This window comes from Mus musculus, chromosome 3 (assembly GCF_000001635.26).
Source record: "Mus musculus strain C57BL/6J chromosome 3, GRCm38.p6 C57BL/6J".
Taxonomy (NCBI): Eukaryota; Metazoa; Chordata; class Mammalia; order Rodentia; family Muridae; genus Mus; species Mus musculus.
Window position 1 is genome coordinate 125,007,259 of NC_000069.6, and position 14,759 is coordinate 125,022,017.

Sequence of the window (14,759 nt, forward strand, 5' to 3'; positions counted from 1 at the left end):
TTATTTACATTTCAAATGTTATCCCCTTACCTAGTTTCCCCTGCAAAAAAAACAAAAAAACAAAAAAACAAAAAAACAAAAAAACAAAAAAACAAAAATCCTATCACCTCACCCATCCCCCTGCTCCTCAACCCACCCACTCTTGCTTCCTGTCCCTGGCATTCCCCTACACTGGGGCTTAGAGCCTTCACAGGACCAAGGGACTCTCCTCCCATTGATGACCAACTAGGCCATCCTCTGCTACATATGCAGTTAGAGCCATGAGTCCCACCACGTGGGTTTTGTTTTTTGTTTGTTTGTTTGTGGGTTTTTTGTTTGTTTTTGTTTGTTTGTTTGTTTGTTTTGTTTTTTTGGTGGTGGTGGTTTAGTTCCTGCTCTGGGGGTACTGGTTAGTTCATATTGTTGTTACTCCTATGGGGCTGCAAACCCCTTCAGCTCCTTGAGTACTTTCTCTAGCTCCTTCATTGGGGATGCTGTGTATACCTATGATGATTAATCTAAGTTGATTATGCCTCAGTACTCATTTTATGTCAACTCAGGTGTTCAGGAAAAATGGGAAACACAATTTAAATATTAAGTAAAGGAATTAGAATTAGATGTTCAAATATTTCAACTGTTCATTTGTTCCATACTTATATGTACCAAAAATTCTATGACAAAATAACATTTGAACTAAAAGTAATTTTTAATATGCTTTTTTCTAAGCATTCTTAGTAAAAGATCTAATAACTTTCTACTAAGGAATGCAACAATTTGACTGCAAATATATATATTTTAATTTCTATTGTGATATTGTGAGGATAACAGCCTTTTTAATTTTGACAGTTTCTTCTTCACGCTAACAGTGCTATAAGACATTAAAATTACAGAGTAGTAAAAGGAGAAAATATGTCTTACAGAAGAAATAAATGACATGAAGAAAGTGTCAAAATTAGACTTGCCCTATAGTATAGGAAAAAATAGCTGTGCAAAGAACAAGCTGTAAGAAGGATGAAAATAAATTGAATATATTTCTAATCTTGAAAGTATCAATAATGTGCTATGACATACTTCTCTAGTTGCAATTCCTTATAAGATCACCTTTGGAATCTGCCATTTCTGGACACCACCAGTTAAAAAATAAATGTCCTAATCTATCCTGCACATTTACTGTCTCATGGACTTTAGTCATGTATGCTAAAATTCAAACAACTCTAACCCATGATCCTTTGTTATCTAGGGCAAATTCATCTAGAACAGATAAAATAAACCATTATGTAGGATGTCATATAAATGTTGAAATTGTTGAATGTTTTCCCCAACATTATAATATTTTTATTAATTACTTACAGATTTCCTACAATGCACCCCAGCTTACTTGCTTCCTGTTCCTCCCAGGTCTACTCTCCCACCTCTGTGCCCTCTTGCTCCCCACCACCACCAAAAAAAAAAAACAAAAAAAAACCAAAACAAAAAACAGCAGCAGCAGCAACAACAACAACAACAACAACAACAAAAAACAACAACAACAACATCAAGTCTAATTCATGTTGCCCTTATACTCATTACAACGTAGTCAAGATGGCAGTGGCCAAACCCTTAAAGAAAAACCCCCACCAAGAAGCCTTCAATTGTGAGGAGCTATACTTCAGCATCTTTATCAAAGTTTTTAAGGACTCTCTCCCATCTAGACAGCCTATTTTGGGGGAGAGCAGGGAGAGGTTGTCCTAAAAGCCTTCAGAGTCTCTCATTATCAGTTATGAGTCTGTAGTCATGGATAACATTGCACAGCTTGCCTACCCCTAGCAACCAGCATCAGCATAGATGTATTTGGGTGGTTGGAAGGGTGGGGAGAGGCATGTGTTAAAGAAGAGGTAATAGAGTTAGAAGGAGAAATGAGGAGCAGATACGGTTATATTTCCTTTTATATCTATCTTTTAATTTCTAAAATAATAAAATTTAAAAGTAATATATATATGAAAAATGACTAAAGTAAATGCAAAATGGAAAAATAACTTACCTTAAAATATCTCAATAAAGTCTTGGGTGGTGTTGGTGTTTGTGTGTGTGTTTGTGTGTGTGTGTGTGTTATAGACTTTAATTTAACAGTACTATGTTCATAGCAAACTTAATTTAAGATGAAGAGATTTTCCATGTATATGTACTTGCCCATTGTACATACAACCTCCAGTATTATAAACATGCCCCTATAGTGGTACACCATTTATAATTGATGTCCCTTTCTAAAAACATAATACTCATGTATATTCATTATACAATAAGAAAAACATACAAGTGAATATAGATTCAACATGAAAAGACAGTCAAAATCAAAAAGCATTAATTTTAAAATCAGGTAGAATCCCTAGAATATGAGTATGCATGTGATCTGCACCAGACTTCAATATAAACTTTGCTCTTTTTCAGTCCTATATTCTGATAAACATAATGAAGAATGCAAATTTCTTCCCAACATTAGCTAAACCCCAGTGGCTCTGGATTGTGTTTCTTTATCTGAAGTTTGGTCAGTTAGTTTACATGTGCCACTGTGTCTGTTGCTATCTCATCAATTTCATATCCTGAAAGCTGATCAAATAAATTGTCTATCTTCTCTATTTTTTTGCCTACCAAATATTTTGCACATCTTTTCTAATAGCTTATCAGAATTATTCTCTTGTTTGCTCCCCTTCACATCAGAATAAATATGAGACAAGAATAATCAATTTTCTCTCCAATATGTGCATCCATGTTTGTTTTTTTTATTTGACAGATTGTATTTTAGAGCTTAAGATCTGGTTTGATGGGAGCTGGAGAAAGGGCTCACAGGTTGAGAGCACTGACTGTTCTTCTATAGGTACCGAGTTCAATTCCCAGCAACCACATGATGGCTAACAAATATGTGATTTGGGGTCTAATGCCCTCTTCTGGTGTGTCTGAAGATAGCAATAGTGTACTTATTTCTCTGAAAAGATTTTTTACAATTGCTAGAAATCCTTCATTTTGCCTACCGCATACTGTTTTAGGTAAAGGAATCACCATTTCTACTTTCATGTTTATATCTGTAGTTCATCTGCAATCAATTATTTCAAGTAACATGGAGTAGAGTGTGGGAAGCGGTTTCCGCTGTGCCTACATGGCTTAATTGGTAAACAAGCAATGTGCACATGTGCGAGAGTGTTTTCATGCCAAGTCATGGCCCATCCCGGGGCGTGGTGATGAGGCTCTGGGAGAGCAGCCAATCAGGTGTGGACACGCCACACTAAGGTGTATATAAGCAGCACCTTTTTGATGCTTGGGGTCTTCCTCTTCATGTTGAAACTGGTGTAATAAAGTTGCTGCAGAAGGATCCCATTTCTCATGCGTGTGTTCTTGCTGGCAAGACAATAGCATGTGTGAGAATTGGTGCTGAAACCCAGGAACTGCCTTACCATCGCCGGCACGGGGTGAATTTAGAACTGCAATCAGGTTGGTTTTTTAAGGTTCTGAGAGGCATGTTTGGTTCTGGTCTTTCTCTACAATTAGAAGGGGCAATGGAAGCCTTTGTAATTGTTTTTGCAGCACTTATCCTTTTCCTTATAGTGAAAGCAGGGCAGGGAGTGCTGGAGGAGCTTCAAGACAGCATGTCAGAAACAGAGTGGGTTAAAGATTGGGAGCACAAGGAAAAAAAGGTAACCTAAGAAACAAGGCCCTTCCAAGGATTCTGGATCCAAGGAAGAGAGAGAAAAGGGAAAGGATGCCCTGGGAGAGAAAAAGGAGAAGGGAGAGAGAAAGAGGAGGAAAGATAAAGGAAAAAGGAAAGGAAAGAAAAAAGGAAAGGAAATGGAAAAAGGAAAGGAAAGGAAAATGGAAAAAGGAAAGGAAGAAAGAAGGAAAGGAAGGAAGAAGGAAAGGAAGGAAGGAAAGGAAGGAAAGAAAGAAAAAAAAAGAAAGAAAGGATTGAGACGATAAGGTTCTCGGGTAAATGGGACAAGTTAAGGTTCCCGGCTTTGGGATAAGTTAAGGTTCACAGTTTTGGGACAAGTTGCACCAAGCACCATGGGGACTTGAGGTTGCAGAGGAACAGAGGGTTTTACTAAAAGGGGTTTTGTTGGTCTGGAAGTTAGTGAGAAATTGCATAGAAGACAGAGAAAGATTTGGCGCAGAACTCCAGAGAGGTAATGAGGCGCTGAATCAGGTGAGAGAGGAGCGCTCTCAATTGGTTTGGAGGAGAGGGTCTGTTAGTGTTTCCTCAGGATCATCGACAACAGCTGCAGGTCCCAACGCGACTGACAAGGACCGTGAAAGAGCAAGATGAACCCCAAGATGATCCTCTTGCTCCTGATGATTGAGACCAGGATAAGTATACCTCTGTGGGCCATAGTAAGATCATGGCCAGTACCTTTTTTTTTTTTTTTTTTTTTTTGTATATCATCATTTTTTTTAATTAGGTATTTTCCTCGTTTACATTTTCAATGCTATCCCAAAGGTCCCCCATACCCACCCCCCCCCAATCCCCTACCCACCCACTGCCCCTTTTTGGCCCTGGTGTTCCCCTGTACTGGGGCATATAAAGTTTGCAAGTCCAATGGGCCTCTCTTTGCAGTGATGACCGACTAGGCCATCTTTTCATAGATATGCAGCTAGAGACAAGAGCTCCCGGGTACTGGTTAGTTTATATTGTTGATCCACCTATAGAGTTGCAGTTCCCTTTAGCTCCTTGGGTAATTTCTCTAGCTCCTCCATTAGGGGCCGTGTGACCCATCCAATAGCTGACTGTGAGCATCCACTTCTGTGTTTGCTAGGCCCCGGCATAGTCTCACAAGAGAGAGCTATATCTGGGCCCTTTCAGCAAAATCTTGCTAGTGTATGCAATGGTGTCAGCATTTGGAAGCTGATTATGGGATGGATCCAAAGTGTGAACACTCTACCCTTTCTTAGAAATGGGAACAAAACACCCATAGAAGGAGTTACAGAGACAAAATTTGGAGCTGTGACGAAAGGATGGACCATCTAGTGATTGCCATGGCCAGTACCTTTACCGGTACATTTCAATTCTTTTACCTTGCCTTTGTTTTTTGCAAAGGAATATTTTTTGGATGTGCCTTATGCACGACAAACTCCTCAAGAGCCACAGGTGTATAAGAGTAGATTAACTTTAATTGGGCAGCATTACTCCCGTTAGGTATATTAATGATTCTTTTATTAAGAGTACAGACCTATCGAATCACCTGAAGGGGAACTGGTTGCAGGAGCTGGAAAGGTTGCAGACGTGGCTGCAGATACAGATCCTGAACCTCAATGGGACCAGAGTGGAACTAGTGACCCTTGGAGATTTTACCTCTTGGCCTGTCTCTGTATTTTATTATTTTAAGGAGTGGGTGGGGGCTATATTGTTTGGCGCAGCCTTATGTTGTGGGATAGTGCTTATGATATGGTTGGTTTACAAACTCAGATCTCAACAGAAACGTGACAAGGTCGTTATCATTCAAGCACTTGTGGCCATTGAACAAGGGGCCTCCCCCATTTGGTTCGGCATCTGAGTTCTCTGCTCTTGGATCTGCTCCACCCCATGGATCTGCGGATCCATTGCACTGGGATGAGAGAGACTCAATGATCATTGATCAGCCCTTGCACATTGCTGAGGTTTCCTCATTGCATGTGACAGGGTGATCATGACTTCTCCACTAAAATTTTTCCTTAAAACCTGGCTGGCCTTGCTCGTAGAGTTCACCCTAGGCCATCTAGCAGTTATTGTCACATAGCACTGTGGTATCCAGAGACGGGCAACTTTCCTCGTGCACAGACCAACCTATAATGCTGCATTATGCCATGGGTTGCGAGGCTAAGCACTGCACAGAAAATAGCTTGCTGTTGGCATCCTGTGGAAGGCACGTCTGATTGCATGAAGGTTCAGTGTCCTAGTTTCCTTCCCCCAGGAAAAACGACATGGGAGCTGGCCAAGATCTCTCTGGATGATGACCCCAAGGGATGGTTTTGTGTAGGGCCCCTATGCTTGCACACTGGGGATCAGACCTCTACCTTCACCCATGAGGCTTGTTTGCAGCAATCAAAATCTGGCCATAGATTAATCAACATCCTGGCCTTTTGATGCACCTGCTGCATGCAGACAGGAGAGCTGCGCAGATGTATAGGTAAGGCTGTAACATTAGAGGAACGACCTAAAACAGGGGCCACAGCAGATGGGACTAACTGCAGAGGCCTAGACCAGCCTCGTTTTAATAAAACAAAAAGGGGAAATGTGGGAAGTGGTTTCCGCTGTGCCTGCATGGCTTAATTGGTAAACAAACAACGTGCGAATGTGCGAGAGTGTTTTCCTGCCAAGTCACAGCCCATCCCGGGGCGTGGTAATGAGGCTCTGGGAGAGCAGCCAATCAGGTGTGGACACGCCACACTAAGGTGTATATAAGCAGCGCCTTTTTGGTGCTTGGGGTCTTCCTCTTCATGTTGAAACTGGTGTAATAAAGTTGCTGCAAAAGGATCCGGTTTCTCATGTGTGTGTTCTTGCTGGCGAGACAATAGCATGTGTGTGAGAGTAGAGCTCAAGATCATTTAAATATGAATATTACTGAATGAGCTACAAATATTGAAAACATTTTTACTGCTACAAGATATTTATTTGCCACAAATCACATTATCATGATAACATTAAATTTCTACAATTTCTCTTGAGTTCATTACAGTGTTTTTATTATATATCTAAGTTAAAGTTATGTTTGTTTTTGTTGTGTTAGACTCTTAATATTTGGTGGTATATACTAAACCACTGCTTCATTGGAAAACTACTAAAATGAAAGCATACTTTGTTTTCAAAATGGCAACAATTTTGCTAACCAGAAACATGCTAAACAAACATTCTACTCAAGAACTTGAGAGATGGCTCTGTTATTAAGAGCACATACTGTTCTTATTGACAACTTGAGTTCTGTGTCCAGCATCCATATCAGGCAGCTGCAACCTCCTGTAACCTCAGCTATAAGAGATGGATGTTCTTCTTTTTTCACTACTGTGGAAGCCTGTAATAGCATGCATATTCCCTCATTACATTGGAACTCATGTTCACATACACATATATGCATATGAATTAATCTACTCAACTATCAGAAGCTTACAGTAGGCTTAGATTTTTTTCAACCCCTACTTTTAATAAGTGTTCTTAAATGCTTAAATTGCCCTTCTAGCCCACCAGCCACCAGAAGTGGTAAAAAGGAAAGTTTATTAGAGCAAAATGTGGATTTGTCTAGAAATAGTTCTGTGGAGTGGATCCAATCAGCATTGTCAGGATAGTGAATACAATCAGCGTTGTCAGGAAAGCAGCAGTTCAGTTCACATGAATCAGCAGAAATCTGGAGCAGCAGCTCTATCCACTCACAAACACCATTCTCAAATCAGTAATGGTGATCCAGAAGAAATCTCAAGGCTCTGGCAAAGAGCTCAAGTCAGCAGAAGTGACTGAAAGCCATAAGAACATCACCAGAACTTCTTTAGTGGTGTTTCTCTCTATGAAGGTACAAAAAAAAAAAAAATGACCAGCAAAGAATGACAAGGTGAACCAATACCATACAGCATCATCAGCAAAGACTAGCATCAGCAAAAGCCTGATGGTGAGCAGCAAAGAAGCACACAGCATCATCCACTCTTGTTGAGTTATATTTACATCCTTTCCAAACATCATGTGTTCTCTCAAGCTCCTGCAAAACATCACATGCCCTCTTCCCAGCTGCATCCATGAAAACGCCATGTGTCTTTTCTCAGCAAAACATCCAGATGGCTCTGCTTCAGCAACCTCTCATAAAACAGTTTCCAGAAAAACATCACATGACACAACTTAGTCTCTACAAAACCAGAAAATTTCACTTCAGCTTTCCATTTTTCTGTTTCCTTTCTCAACTGAGGTGTACTTAACAAATACCATAAATACCATATTTTACATATACTACTATCTTCTTTATGGTTTTTGTTTGTTTGTTTTTGTTTTTTGTTTGTTTTGTTTTGTTTGTTTGTTTGTTTGTTTGTTTTTGGTTTTTAGAGACAGGGTTTCTCTGTATAGCCCTGGCTGTCCTACTCACTCTGTAGACCAGGCTGGCCTTGAAGTCAGAAATCCACCTGCCTCTGCCTCAAGAGTGCTGGGATTAGAGGCGTGCACCACCACTGCCAGGCTTATGTTTTAAGATTTTTTTTTATTTATGTATATGATTGTGTGAGTGTCTTGGTATATATGTATGTGCACATATGTATCAAAATTGGCAAAGGTCAGAAAAAGGTATCATATATATTGGACTAGCATTTCAGGTTTTTATAAGACTCCCAAAAAGGGTTGTGGAGATCTTGCATATGTGAAACAAGCAAGCAAGCAAACAAACATGAAATCTGAAAGGAAAATCCAGGGAGAAAACAGGAGAATGGGAGGGAAAATGGAGGGAAAGGAAAGTGGGGTGGATTGATGAAGACACATTTAATGCATTACATAATTCATTAACAATAAGAAAAGAGCATGCTGGGAGTTTGAAGGGATTCAGCAATTGGACAGATGTTAACTGAAAACGTATCCATGTTAATGGTTTGGGGCTTTAAAAGGGCATCATTCATTGAAAGAGTCAGATGTTGGTTGAGTCTCCTACCCTATGTAGGATGACATTAGGACGTAGGATAGTAGGATATTTGCTTGAGAATTTGGATAAAAAAAGAATAGCATGATGAGAAAAATGACAAGATAGAGGTCTGTGCTGTAAGTGGATAGAGACTGGAGCTCACTGCCTATGTCTGGGGAAAGTGAAGGGAAACGAAATAAAACATGTCAAGTATTTCATACAGTAAGCTTCCAATTAGATGCAAATTACAGTTTGAATGGTTTCTAAGCAGAAATTGGCATGATGTGATCTTACCATCACAGTATATCTCTAGCTGTATTGACTAAGCTGCAGGTGGCTGGAAAAAAGGAGGGAATGAATAGTACCTTCAGATGATATTAACTTAGATCAGATTGAGCAGCATAATCATGGAGTAGACAGTGAAAGAATTCATAATTGTTCTAGGAATCAAAAAAGGGGAGCAAAGTAGCCCTATGTAAATGTGTAAAAAGTAAATAAGTCCTAAGTGGATGTATATTGTTGGGATGCACATGGCCTCAGAACCATAGGAAAACAGCAAAGCCTTCTTCCAGCAGTCAGGCTTACAGGAAACTAGCAAAGCCTAATTTTGGTCCAAGCAATACTATTGATTGGTAAGTGTATGGGAAAACTAGTAACTCCAGCTCCCTCCTCCCAGATATTTAGAGCCTGAGACTGTTGGCCTACTGAGACCTCCTACTAATAGTACACTCTCTCCCTGTCCCTATTCCTGTCCCTGTTCCTGTCCCTGTCCTGCTTCCTCTCCATCTTCCTGTTCCTCCCCCAACTCTCTTTCTCTCCCTCCAGGTTCCAGTTGTCTTAGTAACTGACTGGAGCGATCATGTATCTGTGTACATGCCATCTCTTTAGTGTGTGCCCTGCCCTTTCTTTATTCCTCCATCTATATCTATATTTAATCTGGAGTTAATTTTTTGAGTTTCACACAGAGGTGATAATCAAGAGTTCAACTTTTAAGATGAAATGCCAAAGCAATGTATATACAGAAAACATGAAGGTGAAGTTATGGTTGAAGAATTCTTTGATTTCTTATGACAAATTCTCCTATAAGGGGAGTGATGCAAAGGAATCCAAATGAAACTTAGTTTAACATAGCAAAATTTATAGTATTTGTTTAGAGAATTTTTTTACTGTTGTTGTTGCTGTTGTTTGTTTTGCGTTGTATTATATGAAAAAAGACATGTTACAAAAGAGGGTTTTTTTTTTGTTATAATAGTTTCAATTTGTTTTGGATAAAATTCTCTAAGTTCCTATTGTATGATTTCTTCAGAGTAAAATTGACCAGTGAGCACCTTGGTCTCATGAATGATTAACATAATCTTAGAAAGGCTTCAACATTATCAGCTCTGTGTAGAATTTTATGATTGTTAGTCATATTGCTGACATAGGACACTTATAATGTTTCTATTAATGTCATATAAAGTAGAATAATAGCATATTTGGAAACCACTGTAAGTGTTTATCTTTCTATTCTATTAATGAACAATAACATGTCTTGTTTGTATGTGTGTTTCTGGCAGCATTCAGGAGGAGAGGCTAGCTTCCTGTGAACAACAGATGTATCAGCTGCTTGATCAAGCACAGGTACTGTGTGTTCTGTGTGTTACTGTGCTCCACGTGAATGAGGCATCACAGCCACTAGTGCAAATGAAGAGCTGGTCCCATGCTTTGTTCTACTTATAGTACTTCAGTGCCATGGTTACCCTATTTACAGTAGCACACAAATGATGCTTCAGAACACTCTCCTAATGTACTCTAGTGACACTTTACAATGGAACACATTTTCAGAGTGTGTGCGATATAAAATTAATCACTTTACCATGCAATTCCATTTTATTCTTAAAGTGCTTTTAATTCAATATTTACAATGCCATGTTTTAAATTCCTGGGCCAGTTTATTTTATCTGTGAAATTTTGCTAATTTCTGAAAGTAAGTTGTTCATGATGAATAATTTATAAAACATAAAAAGAAAAATAAAACTCAGATATATAATGTTCTACTGTATTGTGCCTCTCTATAAACTTGCTATGAATTACAGCATTCTTATTAAATGTTGTAGAGGTTTTAAATGAAAACATTTTTGCTGTATAATCTGCTCAACTTATAAACTCTAGGTAAATAAAAGCAATATTTCAACACATTTTATTGTGTTGAATATATACATTTTAATTTATTCTCCTAATGTGTTAAACATAATCTTTAGCTGCTATATATTTCAAAGAAACATACTTTCATAAAACAAAGTGGCATTTACATCCAATTTAGTAAAGCCATCTGAATTGTTTTATCATCTTAAATTTTAATCCATATCACCCAACTTCTGTAAAAAAAAAAAATAGAGTGTGAAAGCATTATAAATCAGGATCAGTAGATGTCTACCCTTTTTGTAACACTGGAAAAAGATAACATTTCTTGATTCTTGATTGTGACACCATTAAAGGATTCCAATGGAAACACTCCCACTTCCCTCAGAAAAGCAAAAAGGCAAGGTTATGCAAATCCTGTTAAAAGGCATGGACATGAGTAAGTACGAAACAAAGAAGGGCCTTGGATAGGGTGGGCGTGAAGGAAGGGAGAGTGGTTGAGGAAATTCAGAGTTCAGTATGCAGTTATGAACTTGTCGAAGAACAGATTTAATTAATAAAAATTGAAAAAAAATGCTGAAAGGAGAGGAAAAGGTGTCATCTCTCATAGGATTCACATTATCAAGGGAGGCAAATGCCATACAAACATTAAAATATGTCACATACATGAACTAAGTTTTCTTTTCTTACTAACCAAGCTAAAGAGAGACTTCGTTTCAGTAAAAAGAATGTGGAATCAATGAGAAAACGTATTGGTAATAAAAACTAAAGGAAAAAATTCTAAATGCAGACTAAATTAGTTTTTATTTCCATAGTGTACTAATTTTATATCAACTTGGTTATTTTCTTTTAAAGTAGTCATGTTGCTGTTAACCTCAAGATTCACCTGAGAAAAACCAGTTCCAACATTTTGGCCAAATCTCAAGCAAGCTTTATTAAATACTTGCTAAGATGTGCTTTGGTCAGTATTACTCCCTGCATCTTAGAATTGGATCACCCTGAGACACTCAATTGTAGGACTTTTTATGCACAAAATCTATTAACTGAGCTACTTTCCCTTGAGGCTTTTGTTATTTTCCAAGAACTACAACTCCCAGCATTCCAAAAGTTACCTGCTCCTTAGGTGGTTGGTACTTATAGTTATTACAGTTGCATATATCACAATTGACCATGTTCCCTCTCAGCATTCCTTCGATGCCTATAATTCATTGTTTATGGTAGAAACCCATGAAATTTTCCCCTTCAACACTGGCATGTATTTGCTATTGTACTTCTTCCAGTCATTGTTTAGACAGGAACATTGTTGATATCTGTTGAATGGACATGTCATTTCTAGGAGAGATGAAGTAACAGCGAATTTTCTGGTACCCTGGCTTTTATAATATTTCCATTCCATCACACCATTATTCACTAAGCATTAGGTGCTGAAGTTGCTTTGTGGCTGTATTAATTGTGACTGTAGACCCCATCACCACTTTTTCTCCCCATTTGCATGAATTTTGTTTTTCTGTAACTGCCTCCATCTTTTGCAAAGAGACCTGCGATGAGTGGTGAGAGCAATTCCTGTAGATATAAGGATAAATACTTTAGAATCTAAGTAGAAATGCTACATTGGTTAGGTAAAGTGGCTGTTGTAGGTTCCTTTCTAACATCCATGTCCCAGTAGTCCTGGAGATCTGGGTAGGTTACCTGTGATAGGTAATAGGTGATAATAATGGTGTTATTTCTCTCCTGTGTAATAGACCTTAATTCAAATCAAGGAACTGTTGTTTACAGCCAAATCCAGTGAATTATCCCACCCTTCAGATTTTCTTTTCTTGAGATTGTTGTTTATCAGTGGTCCACAGGCTTCACACCAGGATAGGATTTTATGTCTCTGCCTCTCTCAAAAGCATCTCCTGCTACTATGAAAGTTAAATCCTAGATTTTAGGGTATAGAAGAAGGCTTTCTAGTCACATACAGTTCAGGTTCTCTGGTTTTGTCTGTAGTGTGAGATGTTTACAGCAGTAGAAATTTACCTTCAATCTTTAGCACCCAAGGGCAACAGCTATAGCCTATGATGTTTTGGGCATCTCCTGGACTCCCATGACCAACAACTCATAAGAGGGAGGGATTTCTTAGGTCTGGTATTGGATTTTTGTTTGATAATCCATGGCTCTTTGAGGAGCATTGATAGCCAAAGTGGGGTAACTTAATTTGAGCTGAATATCTGTGTTTAGCGTCAACATATATGTGTTGTAGGTAGTTTTATGAAAACAAACAATAGTATTATTATTACAGCATTTTCAGACATCCTTAATCTTTTAAGCTCCCCTTCCATCTTCTTTTGTATTTACCTCCTTCCCATTGTCCAATTAACAAACCATCTGCCCAATTTTACTCATGTATTCATTTAAATCACATGTGTTCTTCTATTCCACATTCTTATTGCTCCCTGCTTTCTCCTAACTCCATGGTCCCTTTCTCCTTTCCTGATTTTGCAGTTAACCCAGGGTCTTTGATCACATCTGAAGATTTGCATCTAGGAACTAAGTATGAGAGAAAACTGGTAAATTTTTCTTCTATTGGAATTTACTCAATATATTCTTTTCTAGATTAATCCATTTCAGTACAAATTTATTATTCTGGTTTTATTTATATCCTCATAGTATTCCAATGTGTGTATGTGTCACCTCTTCATCATTCATTCATCAGTTAAGGGGACATATGAGGTTATCCTATTTCCTAGATATTGTGACTAAAGCAGCAATGAACATGGCAGAGCAAGTATCTGTGTAGTAGAATGCTGCATGGTTGGGGTATTTGCCAAGAAGGGGTATGCAGGATCATATTATGGATTGACTTTCAGGTTTTTTTTTTTTTGAGAAGTCCCCACATGTATATCTAGAGTGGCTGTGCTATTCTGCAAACTCACTAACAGTAAATGATGATTCCCCTTTCCCCACATCCTAGCCAGTGTTTGTTTTCTTACCTTAGTGTTGCTCACTGAGGAAAGATAAAATATCAAGGTTGTTTTGATTTGCCTTTCCATAATTGCTAAGGGCAATGAGCATTTTGAGTTATTTCTTGTCATATTTTTCTTCTTATGAGAATGTTTGGTTCACATCCATAACAGTTTCATGAATGGATATTTTGTTATTTTCAGAGTTCTTTATATGTATATTGGATATGAATCCTATTCTAAACACTGCATATGTTTCCTGTAGTTTTTCATACATGAGAACTATAATGACATCACCCCTTGACTACATTTCACCTCTCCAAAACCTTCTGAACTTTGTGACATATTCTTTAATAATTATTATAACACATACACATATACACACTCAGAGAAGAGAGAGACAGAGAGAGAGATTTAGAAATATATATACACAACCTGCTATATCCATTTTGTATTGCTTTATGTTGACACGTTCATCCCTGACCTCAAGCTGTACTACAGAGCAATAGTGATAAAAACTGTATGGTATTGGTTCAGTGATAGGTAGGTGAATCAATGGAATAGAATTGAAGACCCAGAAATGAACCCACACACCTATGGTCACTTGATCTTTGACAAGGGAGGTAAAACCATCCAGTGGAAAAAAGACAGCATTTTCAACAAATGGTGCTGATTCAACTGCCAGTCAACAAGTAAAAGAGTGCAAATTGATCCATTCGTATCTCCCTGTACAAAGCTCAAGTCCAAGTAGATCAAGGACCTCCACATAAAATGAGACACACTGAATCTAGTAGAAGAAAAAGTTGGAAAAATTCTCAAACACACTGGCACAGGGAAAATTTCCTGCACATAACACCAATGGCTTTTATTCTAAGATCAAGAATCAACAAATAGGACCTCATAAAATTGTAAAGTTTCTGTAAGGCAAACACACTGTCTATAAGACAAAACAGCAACCAAAAGATAGGGAAAAGATCTTTATTTACCAATTCTACTTCCAATAGATGGTTAATATCCAATATATACAGAAGTTAGACTCCAGAGAACCAAATAACCCTATTAAAAATGAGATACAAAACCAACAAAGAATTCTCAACTGAGGAATCTAAAATATCTGAGAAACACATAA